The sequence below is a fragment of the Aquarana catesbeiana genome, linkage group LG06 (genome assembly GCF_042186555.1).
Source record: "Aquarana catesbeiana isolate 2022-GZ linkage group LG06, ASM4218655v1, whole genome shotgun sequence".
Lineage (NCBI taxonomy): Eukaryota > Metazoa > Chordata > Amphibia > Anura > Ranidae > Aquarana > Aquarana catesbeiana.
Window position 1 is genome coordinate 175,070,615 of NC_133329.1, and position 15,537 is coordinate 175,086,151.

At 44.4% G+C, this 15,537-nt stretch overlaps 1 protein-coding gene across 11 annotated transcripts in view; it reads left to right on the forward strand.

Moving 5' to 3' along the window:
- The window catches only part of MARF1 (meiosis regulator and mRNA stability factor 1), a 453,542-nt gene that overhangs the window by 22,173 nt on the left and 415,832 nt on the right, over nt 1-15,537 (forward strand). The gene's annotated exons all lie outside the window — the stretch shown is intronic.

Genomic DNA, 15,537 nt, shown 5'->3' on the forward strand with positions numbered 1-15,537 from the left:
TATTAACCCCTTTATCCACCCCCCCCCCCCCAAAAAAAAAAAAATACACTCCCCTTTTATCTATGATACCATTATACCACCGTATCCACTTTTCCCTTTATCCTCTCCCCTTCCACCCTCCCCCTACTTCTTCCAGAACCTATTCATAGCCTCCTTCTTCTTTCTTTTTTTTTTTTTTTTTTTTATATTTTGGAAATAATTTTTGTATGCATGGGGCCAATCCGGTAATTTTACTTCCCGAATTTGAAGAGTTTTCAAAAACCTCCGGTAAGTCCTCCAAAGTCCCTAAATATCGCTGTAAGTCCTTCGTGTTGAACTAATAGGTGGAATGGGTATTTCCATCTATATTGAATATCTTTCTTTATTAACTGCTCCAGCAGGGGTTTTAACGCTCTTCCTCCTATCCAGTGTAAATTTAGATAAGTCCTGAAAGAATATCAGTTGTGCCCCTTCATAATGAATGTTTCTATTTTGTCTTGCAGCATACATAATCTTATCCTTAGCTTGAATGTAATGCATTTTACAGGTCACATCTCTTGGTTTGCTATGGTCTGGTCTTCTTGATCCCATTACTCTATGTGCCCGGTCGATTGTTAGGTCCTTTATATCAAGATCCTGTGCCATTTCCTGGAATATTTTCTGCAATACCATTATGTCGCTTGAGCTCACTTTTTCAGATAGCCCTCTAATTCTTATGTTACCTCCTTCTATTTCTATTTTCCTGTTCATCCACCATGTTTATAATTTGCTTTAACCACTTATCTTGCTTTAACCACTTATCTTGCTCTAGAACTTTTTCTTTTACTTTTTATCAGTTCTTCTTCCATGCAAATCATTTTAGTGTCCATTATTTCCTCTTTTTTCTTGTGTGTTTTTGGTAGATATTTTGAGCTCTTGTATTTCCCTCTTACATGATTTTTCTAACCTATGTATATAATGGTCCATGTCCACTCTAGTCGGAAGAGATTGTATATAAGATCTCATGTCCCATTTTTCTTCGTTTCTTTCTGCTCTATTGATATCCCCATTATATCAATTGGTGAACTGATTCTAGGGTGGTCTACCAGTTCCTCCCCTGATGATCTTGAGGTTGTAGAGGATTCTGCTAAATTTAGTAACTCCTGGGAAGTCTGCAATATTTGCTTTGATTGGGGAGATTGCAACTGCAATTGCTGAAAATTTTTCTTTAATGTCTGTCGTGTGGGTTGCTTGCACCTCAGTAGTGTTTTTATTTAAATTTTCCATTTTGTCCCTTTTTATTCTTTTGAGGTTGTGGTGTCTTGTTGCCTTTCTTAGGTGCCATATTCCCAAATTATATCCAGCTGGATAGGCAGAAAGGAAGGGAACAATGGCCACAGTTCTATAATTGTATTGCTATCAGTGTAGCTGACCTTTTGCATTTAAGTCCTAATAGGACCTTTTTTAATCAAAAAATGTTATATACATCCAGAAGGGCCAGTTCTTAAACAGTCTATAGGCAGTGAGCTAATAGGTTTAATAATTAAGTCTTTAACTCACCACCCTCTTCACGCTGCTCCCATCCACTTAGGGGTCCATCTTCATACACACACTGTACAGGCAATGTAGATCTATTTATTTATTATTTTCCTTTATGAAACTGTGTTTTATGCCGCTTGCTTTACTTCCGTCCGCGTCCTTGTGTCCTCAGAGCTCCCGAGATCCTCCTGATCACTGCCGCTTGTTCTCGAGGAAACCGCCGGGGGGCGGGTCTCGAAGTGATCAGCCTCCGCTGCCCGCTTCTTCCGACAAGCGGAAGCTCCCGCCCGAACCTGATGCTGTCTCTCGGCTTCGTCCTCGAATCCCAATCACGGCACTCCACAGGCACGATCCCCGCTCTCCTCCGCCACTACCACCTGCTTCAGACAGATGCCTCCAGAGATGGTTAAGGCTAGCGGGCTTATCCGGGTAAGACAAAGAACACAGGCATATATTCAAAGCTGGTTATAGGTTAGGTATATCGCCTTAATCCTGGGTAGCTTCTTGCATATCGTCCATACAAGCCTCCTGTGCGTGCAGCATGTTAGCCTCCCGACCTTAGTGAGCAGCCATCTTGGTTAGCAGCTCCTCCCCCCTCTCCACTTGCGGTTTATACTTTTAGGCCCTAAGTGCATTATTTAAATTTTTCAGCATTTAAAAGTGGTTAAGGAACTTTTTTAAAATGACAGACTTCTCTATATGTACTTGCTCTGTGTAATGGAATTGCACAGAACAGCCCCGAACCTCCCTTTATCGGGTCCCCCGCTGGCGCTGCTGGCTCCTCCTCTGTCCAGTGTGCTGCGTCCATTGACTGACAGCAGGACTCGACCGCCCCCTTGTCACTATCTGACAGAACTAGGAGCCAATGGCTTCTGGAGCCCCAGCAAAGCCAGGGAGACCCGGAAGTGAGCACAAAGAAGTGCTGCAGTCATGCACTTTAAACCTCATTTGCCATGTAGTTGTCCATTCCTTTATTTTGTGGTCGCCCTGTAAGGTTTTCACATCCTTTTGTGAAGTTATTGCCCTGCTTGGCTTTGTAACATTGGCAAACACAGAAGTTGGCATGAATGGCTCAATCGCAATTTCATTGATGGCTAAATTGAATTGGTCCCACGACAGAGCCTTGGGGTACCCCACTTAGTTTGCACTCATACTGGTCTGAAATGGAATTTATCACCACACTTTGGATGCACCCCCGTAACCAGTTTCCTTTCCAGGTACATAAGCTATGCTCTATGCCACCAGATCTCAATTTGTAAATTAAGCATTTATGAAGAACTGTATTGAATGCTTATTCAAAATCCAGATACATCACATCCACAGGTCTTTTTCCAAGTCCTCTTCCGGGACTGCTTTCAGTAATGGGCTCCTCCCACCTAGCACAGGAAACACATGATCCACATTCTAAAAGTACAACACATGCAATAGCCCCTCAGTATTTGTTTCCTCCGGCTAGACAGGAGAACCAAACAATGTTTGTTGTGGTGTGTGTGTTTTTTTTTTTTCTTTTTGGTCCGACCTTCGTGCTAGGTGGCAGGGGCCTCCCGGTGTCCATACCCAGTGTAACAGGGGCAGCACTTCTGGGGTATGAGTCAGCTTGGGCCACCCATAGACCTAGAAAAGTGGTCTCGAGTGAAGGTAGGGGACCCCCTCTCCCGATTTATGGTTGTAGTTTCAGTGAGTTACCTGTTTAGGAGTGGAGGAGGTGGTCCAGTGGGGTCCATCCGGAATGGCACAGCAGGGTGTTCTCCTGGTGGAGGCGCGGGCCGCTGCGTGGTCCAGGTGCTCTTTTCTGCTGCTCATTAACAAAGATCCCCATATTTCAGGGCTTCTCTATCCTCAGCGTGTGGACCGCATCAGGGGCACGGAATGATGTTGCGTCCGGCAGCAGCCATCTTGGTACACCCAGACACCGGAAAATGACACCCTAGCAAGGGTTGTTAAAAGAGAACAGGCGTGCTGTGCTGGAGGGTGGCGTCAGATCAACAGAGCTGCCCCCCGGAGCAGCATGGAGATGCCAGGATCCATGGAAGCAGGTCTGCAGGCACCATCGGTTGAATCGGGCCCTAAGGTAAGAAAATAGGGGGCATAAGAATAGGTAAGAAAAGTGCATCTCAGGACTGTATAGATAAACTCATCAAGGGAGAGACTGGACCTGTCCTCAAGGGTTTGTTGGACTCAATGAAGGAGGAGATGAAACAGACTTTACAGTCCTCTTAACCCAGAGATCAGGAAGCTCTTGCTCAACTTATCCCCTGTACTTCTGGCACCAGTACTGGTGCTAGGCAGTTCTTGCACGAGCAGCACACCAGCAGGGAGTACTGGAGGAGAGCTCAGAGTTGTCGTCAGATTCTGAGGAAGGGGAGCATAATGAAGAAAAACCCAGCAAGGTCCAAATATTTAGTTTTTCTTTCAGAGGAAACAGGACTTGTTAAAGGCTGTTTACGACACCCTGGAGCTGGAAGAACCAGAAAATCAGGAATTGTCTGTACATGACCTTTTTTATATGCAGGCCTTAGGCCTAAGCAGACCAGAACCTTTCCGGTGCTTAAGTCCCTAAAAGACAGTACTTCAAGAATGGAAGAATCTGAAGAGAAGGTTTCCCTTCAGGGAGGAGGATGCAAAGTTGTGGGAAAAATGTCCCAGACTAGATGCTTCCCTATCTCTAAAGTTTCAAACTGAGGATACAGGCACCCTAAAGAAGTCAATGGATATAAACGCGGAAAGGTATTTAAAGGAAGCCTGCTCCCCTAACATTAAACCAGCCCTAGCTACTACATGCGTTGCTCGTACGCTTTAATTGTGGCTAAAGCGGCTCTGCACTCTTTTGAAGTCACAATCCCAGGGAAGTGATTTTGGATGCTTTGCCAACTCTAAGGCAGTAGCCAATATAGCAGATGCTTCCACAGTCTGTAATGTTCTTGGCCAGGTCTACAGCATTGATGAAGCCAGGAGGACTATCTGGCAACTCCTGGGGAGGTGACCGTGTCAAAAACCAAGCTCTGTTCCCTCCCCTTTTCTGGAGATTTGCACTTTGGTAAAGAGCTAGAATCTGTTCTAGAGAGGTTGGCGGATAAAAAGGGGGTTTCCTTTCCCCAAATAACAAAAGAATTTTTGTCCCTTCCAGAAGTCAGAAGAAAGGAACCATCAGGGGGACAGACGGCAGCGTAACAAGGGTTTTGCAGCTACGCAAGACCAGAAAAGAGGGTGGCAGTACAGGAGGGGAAGTGGCAGGGGCAGAGGTGGCTTCCTTTTAAAACCCTCCTAGCCTAAAGACCCTTCCCAGTGACTCGGTTGGCCATGTTGGGGGGGGGGGGGGGGGGTTGGGGTCATTCCTCCCAGTGGATCTGATCAAGTCAGGGTACAGGATAGAGCTAGTGGGCTGCCCCCCTCAAAAATTTCACCCAACAATTCTCCCGAAAAACATGAAGAAATCAACAGCTATGTCTTCACTCCTACAGAGTATGCTGGAGGAGAAGGTGATGAGCTTCACCCCCCCCCCCCCCCCAAACTCTAAGAAAAGGGGGGAGGGGTTATTCTCACGTTTTTCTGATTTAAAAAAAGCCATCAGGAACATTCCGACCCATTTTGAACCTAAAGCAAGTGAACGTGTTTGTAAAGTACAAAACGATTCAAAATGGAGTCAATTTACACCACCAGAGATTTGTTAACCCCTGGGGTCTTCATGGTCTCATTTGAAACGAGTCCAAGCAATATTTCAGGTTTGCTGTGAAGAACGGGTTCAAGACCCTCTATTTTCAGTTCAATGCTCTGCCCTTCGGATTGGCATCGGCACCACACATCTTCACAAAGATTCTGGCAGAAGCTCTGTGGACCCTGAGATCGGAAGATTCACATAATTCCCTATCTAGACAATCTGCTGATCTTTGCAGACAAATTGAAACAGAACCTGAGCAGAACTATCAGACACCTTCAGCAGCTGGGGACATCTTCAGTGGCTCAAACATTGTTTGTTTGAGCCACTAGAGCAGTGGTTCTCAACCTTACTAGTGTCGTGACCCCTTGATAAAATTTCCCAAGTTGTGGGGACCCCTAACAGTGAAATAATTTTTGTAGTGTGGGTTGTCAGCACCCAAGGCAAGACCAGCATTTGCGCCCCTAATGGACATTTAGCCGCTCCTTGAGTCTCTTCCACTCACACAATATTGAAACCCCTTATGGTACGTTTTAGGATGTACCACTCTTTGTTCTCCTTTCTTTCTCTATCCTAATTTCTTGTTTTTTTTTTTTTTTTTTCTACATCCCTCTCTCTAGCCATCTTTCTTGTTCTTTTTTTATTATTTTTTTTCTCTCCTGTTTTTTGTTCCTCCCTCCCCCTCTTTTCCCCTCCCTTCCATGTATTCTCTATTTTTATTGCTTCTCTTACTACTTGGTGGGAGTTTGGATGGTGGCAATGCTGGGGGGAGTTCTGATCAGTCAACTTAGGTGCTCTTGATCAAGCTCATCTGCTGATCTGAGAACTGTAGTGGGGACTTTTAATGGCAACTCTAATCACAGGTAGTGTTACTCACTGTGTCTCCAACTTTGTGGTGTCTCGTAGCAGTGACACCTATGCCGAAATCAGGAGAAAGGGTCTCCTCCAGCCCCTCCCACTTCACATTCCTCACCAGTCAGCTGACCTCTAGTCTGTCCCCCAGCCATGCGGTGAACTGAATGGGCGGCTGCGAAGAGGCTGAGTGGGCGGCCACGGGCTCCAGGAACAGCCAAGCTGGGCAGCCACAGGCTCCAGGGACAGCCCTGCTGGGCGACCGCAAAAAGGCTGGGAGAGCTTCAAGAACAGCCCAGGATTCGGTGACCCCTGGCAAATCATCATTCGACCCCCAGGTTGAGAACTACTACACTAGAGGAACTGCCCATAAAGCTATTAACCTTGAAAACAATGATTTTAGAGACCCTAGTCTCTTCTAGGAGGGTTAGTGAGATACAGGCGCTCTCAGTGGCTGAGCCCTTCTGCATCATTTTGCAAGACAAAATTATCCTCTTCATGGACCTGGCAATTCTCCCCACAGTACTGTCTAACTTCCATAGATCTGAAGAGCTTGTGATAGCTTCATTTTGCAGAGATCCTAAAAATGACAAGGAGGCTGCATTTAATAAAATAGATGTCAGGAGATGCTTGATCGCTTACATAGAGTGCACCAAGGAATGGTTATGTTCCACCAGCTTGTTTGTGGGTTCAAACAAGGGTAAAAGGGCATCTAAAAATACCATTTAAGGTGGATGAAGTCAGCCATCGCAGAAACATACAAAGCGGCATCCTTGACACCACTGTTGGGAATAAATGCTCATACTACGACAGCGGTTTCCACTTCTTGGGCTGAAAGGGCAGCAGCGTCTCCCCTCCAGATTTGCAAGGCCGCAACCTGTTCCAGACTTACGTAAAGCGTTAGACTGGATCTGCTTGCCAGCCAAGACCAGTCTTTGGCAGGAAAGTGCTGCAGGCTGTGGTCCTGCCCTGATCAGGTAGTCCTGTTTTTTGTTCTTGATGTTGACTTGGAAAAATAGTGTTATTACCTGTTAACTAATTTTTCCAGGACGGCGTCAGTTCCCTCCCTCCTTTTGTTTGGTGGATTAGCAATGTAAAATGGTAAATTTTAAAATAAAGCTACGCTAATGAGAGGGTTTAATGAATGATTGCTTATTCTGAAACCTTCGGTTACTTGTTAATACTGAGGGGCTATTGCATGTGTTTGTACTTTTTATAATGTGAGTTATGTGTTTCCTGTGCTAGGAGCCTATCTCTGTAAGCGGTCCTGGAAAAAGTAGTTAACAGGTATTAACACTGTGTGTGTGGGTGTTTTTTTTTTTTTCTTCTTCTTCTTCTTCTTCTTCTTCTTTTAGATGGCTCCTTACTTTCTCGTAGAATGGTAGCAGATTGGTCTGGCGAGAGCCATCTTTCATAAATCCTTGCTTATTCCTACTGATGATACTGTTTTCATCAGCAAATTCTAGGGTTATAGTCCCCTGTCAACCCCTTCAATAATTTACTTACTGTTGATGTTGGAATGACAGGCCTGTAGTTCCCAGGTATCATGTTGGCTTTTTGTCAATCAACTGGTACTGTTTTTGCCAATAAGCTGTCTATAAAAATTAGGAATAACAGTTTGGCAATTTACCTGTCTTAAATTCTTTGAGGACACTTGGGTGTAAGCTATTTGATTTTTTTTTTTGTGTAGAGGTGCACAGGCCGACTGGCTCACCCCAGTCTGAGGTCCAGAGCGCTCTGCTGCAGGTTTTCATCAAGGACGTCTCTGTACATTGCTGCATTCATCTTTCCCTTTATTTTGACTAGTCTCCCAGTTTCTGCTGCTAAAAAATATTGCCACAGCATGATGCTGCCACCACCATGCTTCACTGTAGGGATGATATTGGCCAGGTGATGAGAGGTGCCTGCTTTCCTCCAGACAGAATGCTTGCCATTTAGGCAAAGTGTCATGTCTGGAGTAGCAGCAGCACATTGAGCTTCCCAGTGAATGGCTGTGCACCAGGGATGTGTCAGCACAAGTCTGATTTTTGGAGTTGTTTAATTGGGTGACTGTGGCAAATGAGGTTTAATATTGATAAATGTAAAGTTATGCAACAGGGAGAATCCATAGTGAAGAAGCATCTGGGGGTTTTGGTAGATCATAAGCTTAATGGCATGAAATGCCAAACTGTGGTTTCCAAAGCGAGCAAGGTCCTTTCTTGTATTAAGAGGCATGGACTCCAGAGAGATAATTTTGTCCCTGTACAAATCATTAGTAAGACCTAATCTAGAATTTGCAGTTCAGTTTTGGGCACCGGTTCTCAAAAAGGATATCGGGGAACTGGAGAAAAGGCAGAGAAGGGCAACCAAACTGATATGAGGCATGGAAGGGCTCCGCTTTGAGGTAAGATTAGAGGAACTGATTTTTTTCTTTTGAAAAGGAGAAGATTAAAGGAGTTGTAAAGGCACAGGGTTTTTTTTTCTTGATGCATTCTATGCATTAAGATGAACCTTCTGTGTGCAGGAGGCGCCCTCCAGCACCCCTTAATACTTGCCTGCTTCCCAGTGCCTTGGCTGTCAGACACTTTTCTTGATTAACAGAGTATTGGTAACTGTAAGCGCAAACACACAAGTCTATATATAACAGGAGATATAAAGGGCTGAGCAACTTAGTCCATAGGGGAGAGGCTGGAAGTTCAAGGGTTAAGTGGTAATCAGTAATGTAATGGTTAAAGTAGGCTGGTAGGCTAGGCAGGATAAAAACATATAAAAGGCTCATCTGTATAGCTATGTGGTCCTCGGTGTTCCCTCTGATCCTGTGGTGGTGACGCTGCAGGAATGCTGGGCTGCAGAAGGTGGATTAGCAGCCGGGAGCTCCTTCTGTGGTCATCAGGAAGAGACTAGAGGCCGGCGTGGAGCGTGCATGACATCACAGGTCGTCCGTCTGCTTCTGGGTTCGGTATCCAGGGGAGGGATCGTCCAGGGAGGTTGAGAGAAGGCTACGCACTTGGAGCCACTGCTCCCTCAATAGGCCTATTGAACGACGATCCCTCCCCTGGATACCGAACCCAGAAGCAGACGGACAACCTGTGACGTCATGCACGCTCCACGTGCGCTCCACGCCGGCCTCTAGTCTCTTCATGATGGCCACAGAAGGAGCTCCCGGCTGGTAATCCACCTTCTGCAGCCCAGCATCCCTGCAGCGTCACCACCACAGGATCAGAGGGAACACCGAGGACCACATACCTATACAGATGAGCCTTTTATATGTTTTTATCCTGTAAGTGTGTTTTTACCTGGTGTCATTAAACATCATTTGTTAATACTACACTCAGGTGGCGCTTCCTTCTCTACCCCTCTCACTTTTCTTGATTAGCTGAGACATAGACTGACTGACTGACAGCAGCAGAAGCCGAGAGAGAGACTCTGGGGCTTCCGTGTCTGAATTGACACACAGAGCTGTGACTTGGCTCGGGTGTCCCCATATCAAGCTGCTTGCTGAGGGGGCACTGAACAGGAGGGAAGGGCCAGTAGCACAGAAGAGGGACCCGAGAAGAGGATCTGGGCTGCTATGTGCAAATCCACTACATCAAAGCAGGTAAGTATAACATGTTTGTTATTTTTAGAGAGAAAAAAGGTGACTTTACATTAACTTTAAAAGGGGGGGGGGGGGGGGGAGGGTATGATCTACATGTACAAATACATAAGCGGTCAATATAGTGAATGTGGTGTTGAGTTATTCACTTTAAGGGCATCACCGAGGACAAGGGGGCACTCTTTATGTCTAGAGGAAAAGAGATTTCATCCCCAAATACGGAAAAGTTTCTTCACAGTAAGATGTGGAATAGATTCCCTCCAGAGGTGGTTCTGGCCAGCTCCAGTAGATTGCTGTAAAAAAGGTCTGGATTCTTTCCTAGGTGTACATGATGTAACAGGGTACCAACATTTTATAGGTAAAATTGATCAAATTGTAGCTCACCGGTCCAGGCATCACAGTAATGTCCATAGTCAGTACAGGCAACAGGCAGGGATACTGTCTGTCACGGACTTGGGAGGCCTAATTCCACAGAGCTTCCACAACTACTGGTTTCGGTCCATAGTAAACTGAGCCCCTTAGTCCAAGTTGATCTCCTGAGGGAATACCACTCTGGCAAAGATCCGGAGCAGGGCCTCCACCACTGTTTCTGCATGTATGTTTGTCAGTGGAATTGCCCCTGGGTAATAAGTAGCCTAATCTACCACCGTCAAGATATCTCTTCCCAGAGGGACTGGGTCGGGGTAACGGTCCTACCAGGTCTTCGGCTATCCGGCTAAAGGGCTCAGCTATGATTGGTAGGGGGTATAAAGAAGCTTTAAATCAGTTTCCCTTCTTTCCCACCTGCTGACAATTGTCACAGGTACGGCAATACTGTTTACTGCCCCCAGTTAGCCCTATTTATCCCTAGCTAGAAGAATAGCTGAGTCAAACGAAGATGGGTTTTGATATAAAATAAATGCAGCGCTAGCAAATGTGTGAATAAGTGCAGAAGATAATTGAGAACTGTTGCAGCTGCTGCATATAAGTGCTAAGACTTCTTCAAATATGTTGGACGACATATTCGTCCAACATATGTGAAGATGGGTTTTGGTCACTCCGAAGTGACCAGCCAGGGGAATGTCATGTCTGATTCTAAGCAGGTTGCACGGATATTTCTGCAGCATGACCAGCTGTCGCTTGGGCACTGGATGAGTTCCCTTCAGTCACCTGATAAAGTATTTCCCGATCCCACTCTATCAGTTCCCTTTCTAATCCCCCGGGGGTTCATCTCTGCCCCCTCCCTGGTAACTGGCTAACGTCAGCTTAGTTCCCAGGTAAAGTCTTCTTTTTTTTTTTTTTGTTTAATTTCTTGCCTTTAAGTGTAAATGTGAGATCTTGTGAAAGAAAAAATGTGTGAGTGTGGCGCCGTCCCAAATCCTATTTATAAAAGCAGTTTCCCAAATGAATTGTAAGTGTAGAAAATTATATTTTAAATCCCAGGTGTCTTGTGCTATATTTCATCAAAAGAAATATGTTGATAAATAAATCAATCAACTCCTCTAAAAATTAAATGAATAAATCAGCTCTTCCAATGCTATAAATATTAAAGTGACTTGTGCCCTAATCATTGAGGAAATCAATAAATACAATAGAGTATATCACACAAGACATGCAAAATTATCCAAAGTGTCTTGTGCTATATTTCATCTAAAGCAATATGTTAAATAAAGCAACTCCACCAAAATCAACTCTTCCAATACTATAAATATCAAAGTGACATGTGCCCTAATCTTTGAAAAAATCAATGAATACAATAAAGTATATCACACCTGGCATGCAAAATTATCATAAACCATAATTTGTGTGACCATTAGAATATTAATAAACAGTCCATATAAATAGCTGTGATATGTGCACTACAAGGTGAAAAGCAACGTTCGCTGTGGAGTTTCTCTTTAAACAAACAGCAGGTGTATTTTTCCAGTGCTGGTGTCTCGCGTTGTGATTGTGCAGAGACTCACCAGCTATTTATCCCCTTCAGGGGTAACGTGTAGTCACAGTATGTGCCACTGTGCAGCAGTACTTGGTGTCAAAGATGTCAGATCTTGCATTAAAGGGGCCCTATCCTGTTTATTTCTGTTCTATTACAAGGGAGCACCTCACCCCTACAGCTCAGTGCTCCAATGAGCGTGGAGGAGCAGAGAGCTGCTGATTGACAGTGAGGGGCGCTGTGAGAACCGAGTCATCGGCGACATGCGATTACTCAGCTCTGTGTAGAGGCATCGGGGGACAGACAGAGCATCGGAATGATGCTGCATCCACCTAGTTAAGTATAATGGAGGAACACCCCCCCCCCCCAAACCCTTACTTCTCCTCTTTTGTGGATAATATAATGTTGAAGTGTGGTAAGGGTGGAAACAGTCTCACCTATGCAGAGGCCTGGTTGGGAAGGACACTGGGGACAACAAGGGGTATCTCTTCTGGAGCACTCCATTTTATTTTGCCGGAGAAGATAGCATTCAGAGAGTTTGTCTTTCACATCTGATCAAATCTGTTCTGGTGGGCCGTTCGGGAATATAACAGCAGTGATTTCCTCCTGGTAGCCAAGGAAGGATTTAGGTCTTTTGGTGGAGTTGCGGTAGATTATATAAGGATTGTATATGGCCAATTAAAAATGGAGTGTGGTGGTGTTTGTGTGTGTGTGTGTGTGTGTTTTTTTTTTTTTTTTTTTTTCAATGGTATGTTCGCATTTTATCACCAAAGTCGACTCCCCCCATGAACAAATTGTATTTGTGTATACATGTTGGTTTTTGGATTGGACCATTCCTTCTGGTGGATTGAAGACACCATGTAGACCTCCTTTCTGTCCCTCCACTTCACATCCAGAATTTCCTTGTTTTGCAGACTTGCTGACTCTCCTCTTGGCTTCATATTAATGAGCCTTTGAGGGAAGCCCCTTCTGTTCTTTCTTATGGTGCCACATGCTGGAGTCGCCTTCCTGTGAAGGTTGCAGAAAAGGGGCTAACTGGTGTAGAAGTTATCTACATACAGGTGGTGATTTTTTTTTTTTTTTTTTTTTTGAGTGGGGCTATGATGTCCCAAACGACTTTTGTCCTTGCCTTCGTACACCATGAAGGCATAGGTGTACCCTGTGGCTCCATCGCATAATTTATAAACTTTCACCCATATGGGGCCCCTTTTTGCTGGGGATAATTTGCTTGAAGCCCAGCCTGCCCATAAATTTGACAAGCGACTCATCCATGCATATATGTTGATCTGGGGTAAATAACGGGGGAGATTTTTCTGAAAAATTTTATAAGTAGACGAATTTTGTCAAGCTTGTCATGTCATTGGTCTTTTTGGACAGGACTCTGGGTATTGCCCTTTTTATAATATGGAACCTTGTTATCAAATATCCTGGTTCTGGGCATTACTGCTGAGTAGATCAGCATGTGGTGAATGGGGTTTGGTGGACCAATATTAACTTTTTTTTTTTTTTTTTTTTGTTTTTTTTGTTTTTTTTAAACTTTTTTATTTATTTTTTGAGTGTCCCATATTCCATGTGAGGCCCAAAAATTTAAAATTTGAATGAAATCTTTTGGGGCAAATTTCTCTGTGTTCACCTGGACTTCTGGCTGGGCAGTTAAAGGGGGGATGTTAGCTGCTCCTGAGTAAGGAAAAAACCACAGGGGGTTCTGAAGGGCATAGGGAAGGCTGGCATGGGTCCTGAGGCTGAGTTGTCACCCCACTAGTACTTGGCCTTTCTTGCCAGGAGGTACTGCGCTATTAGTGGCTGGCACTGCAGTGTTTGTGGATGCCACTGCCTCCACCAGAACGCCTTTGTTTGCTGGGCACACTCTCTCCTTCCTTCCTTCCTTCCTTCCTTCCTTCCTTCCTTCCTTCCTTCCTTCCTTCCTTCCTTCCTTCCTTCCTTCCTTCCTTCCTTCCTTCCTTCCTTCCTTCCTTCCTTCCTTCCGCTATAGCGTAGGCGTCAAGTGTTGGTTTTTTATATTTGATGTATATAGTGTATACCGATCTCTAATACACCCCCTACATTTTTGTAAATCTTTTTCTTTTCATGTGACAATGTAAGGTAGTCAGTGTACAGCTTGTATAACAGTTAAAATTTCCTGTCCCCTCAAAACAACTCAACACACAGCCATTAATGTCTAAACTGCTGGCAACAAAAGTGAGTTACACCCCTATTTAAAAATGTCCAAATTAGGCCCATTTTAGACATTTTTTTTTTTTTTTTTTCCCTCCCCGGTGTCATGTGACTCGTTAGTGTTACAAGGTCTCAGGTGTGAATATGGAGCAGGTGTGTGAAATTTGGTGTTATCGCTCACTCTCTCATACTGGTCACGTATTTCAGCATGGCACCTCATGGCAAAGAACTCTGAGAATCTGAAAAAAAGAATTGTTGCTCTACATAAAGATGGCCTAGACTATAAGAAGATTGTCAAGACCCTGAAACTGAGCTGCAGCACAGTGGCCAAAACCCTAAAGCGGTTTAACAAGACAGGTTATACTCAGAACAGGCCTCGCCATGGTTGATTAAACAAGTTGAATGCACGTGCTCACCGTCCTATGCAGAAGTTGTCTTTGGGAAATGGATATGAGTGCTGCCAGCATTGCTGCAGAGGTTAAAGGGGTGGGGGGTCAGCCTGTCAGTGCTCAGACCATAGGCCGCACACTGCATCAAATTGGTCTGCATATATAAAAATATATATATATATAAATGCGGCGCTCGTAGATGTAAATAATATTAGACAAAACAAAGTCCAAATAAAGTAACAAAATATTCAAAAGTGTTTGAATCCATAGTGAAAAGAACCACAAATGCTGCAAAACTTCTCAGGTGCAAATAAACATGGATGCTTCAGAGCTTTGCAGGTGCAAGTCAACCCCCCCCCCCTTATGTGTCCCCACTCACAATATTGTGATGACCCCCAGCTTTGCAGTCTGGGGGTCTCTTCAGGCTTAAATGATAACCAAAGGTGTCTCGGAGATGTGAAGTACACGTCAGATCAATGAAATTCTTAATGAAGGTTCTCAGTAGAAATGCCAGGCACCCAAAGGGAATGAAAAAAGGAGCTCATAGTGAAAGTACCGTTTAAAAAAATTTTATTCTACACAAGATTGGGTACTTACAAAATATCTGTTAAAAGCAGGCATGTAAAATGGATTAGCAGATGTATCTGGGCGCCGCCTGAAGCGACCCCCAGACTGCATTGACCCCCAGCTTTGCAATCTGGTGAGTGGGGACACATAAGGGGGTGTTGACTTGCACCTGAAAAGCTTTGAAGCATCCGTGTTTATTTGCTCCTGAAGTTTTGCAGCATTTGTGGTTCTTTTTCACTATGGATTCAAACACTTTTGAACATTTTGTTACTTTATTTGGACTTTGTTTTGTCTAATATTATTTACACTTATTTACATCTGCGAGCGCCACATTTACATATATTTTTACATTTGTCTAGTGATTTGCACTTAGTGTGTGGCAATTGCTTTTGTTATTTATTTTCACTGTTCTTTCACCATTAGCGCGAGTATATACTTTAGTATATTTTTTTCAAATTGGTCTGCATGGCTGTAGTCCCAGAAGGAAGCATCTTCTAATGATAATGCACAAGAAAGCCCGCAAACAGTTTGCTGAAGACAAGCAGACTAAGGAGATGGATTACTGGAACCCTGTCCTGTGGTCTGATGAAACCAAGATAAACTTATGTGGTTCAGATGGTGTTAAGCTTGTGTGGCGGCAACCAGGTGAGAAGTACAAAGACAAGTATGACTTGCAGTATGTCTCTACAGTCAAGCATGGTGGCGGGAGTGTCATGGTCTGGGGCTGCATGAGTGCTGCCAGCACTGGGGAGCTACAGTTGATTGAGGGAACCATGAATGCCAACATGTACTGTGACATACTTAAGTAGAGCATGATTCCCCCCCTTTCGGAGACTGGGCCACAGGGCATGATTCTAACATAACCCCAAACACACCTCCAAGATGACCACTGCCTTGCTAAAGAAGCTGAGGGTAA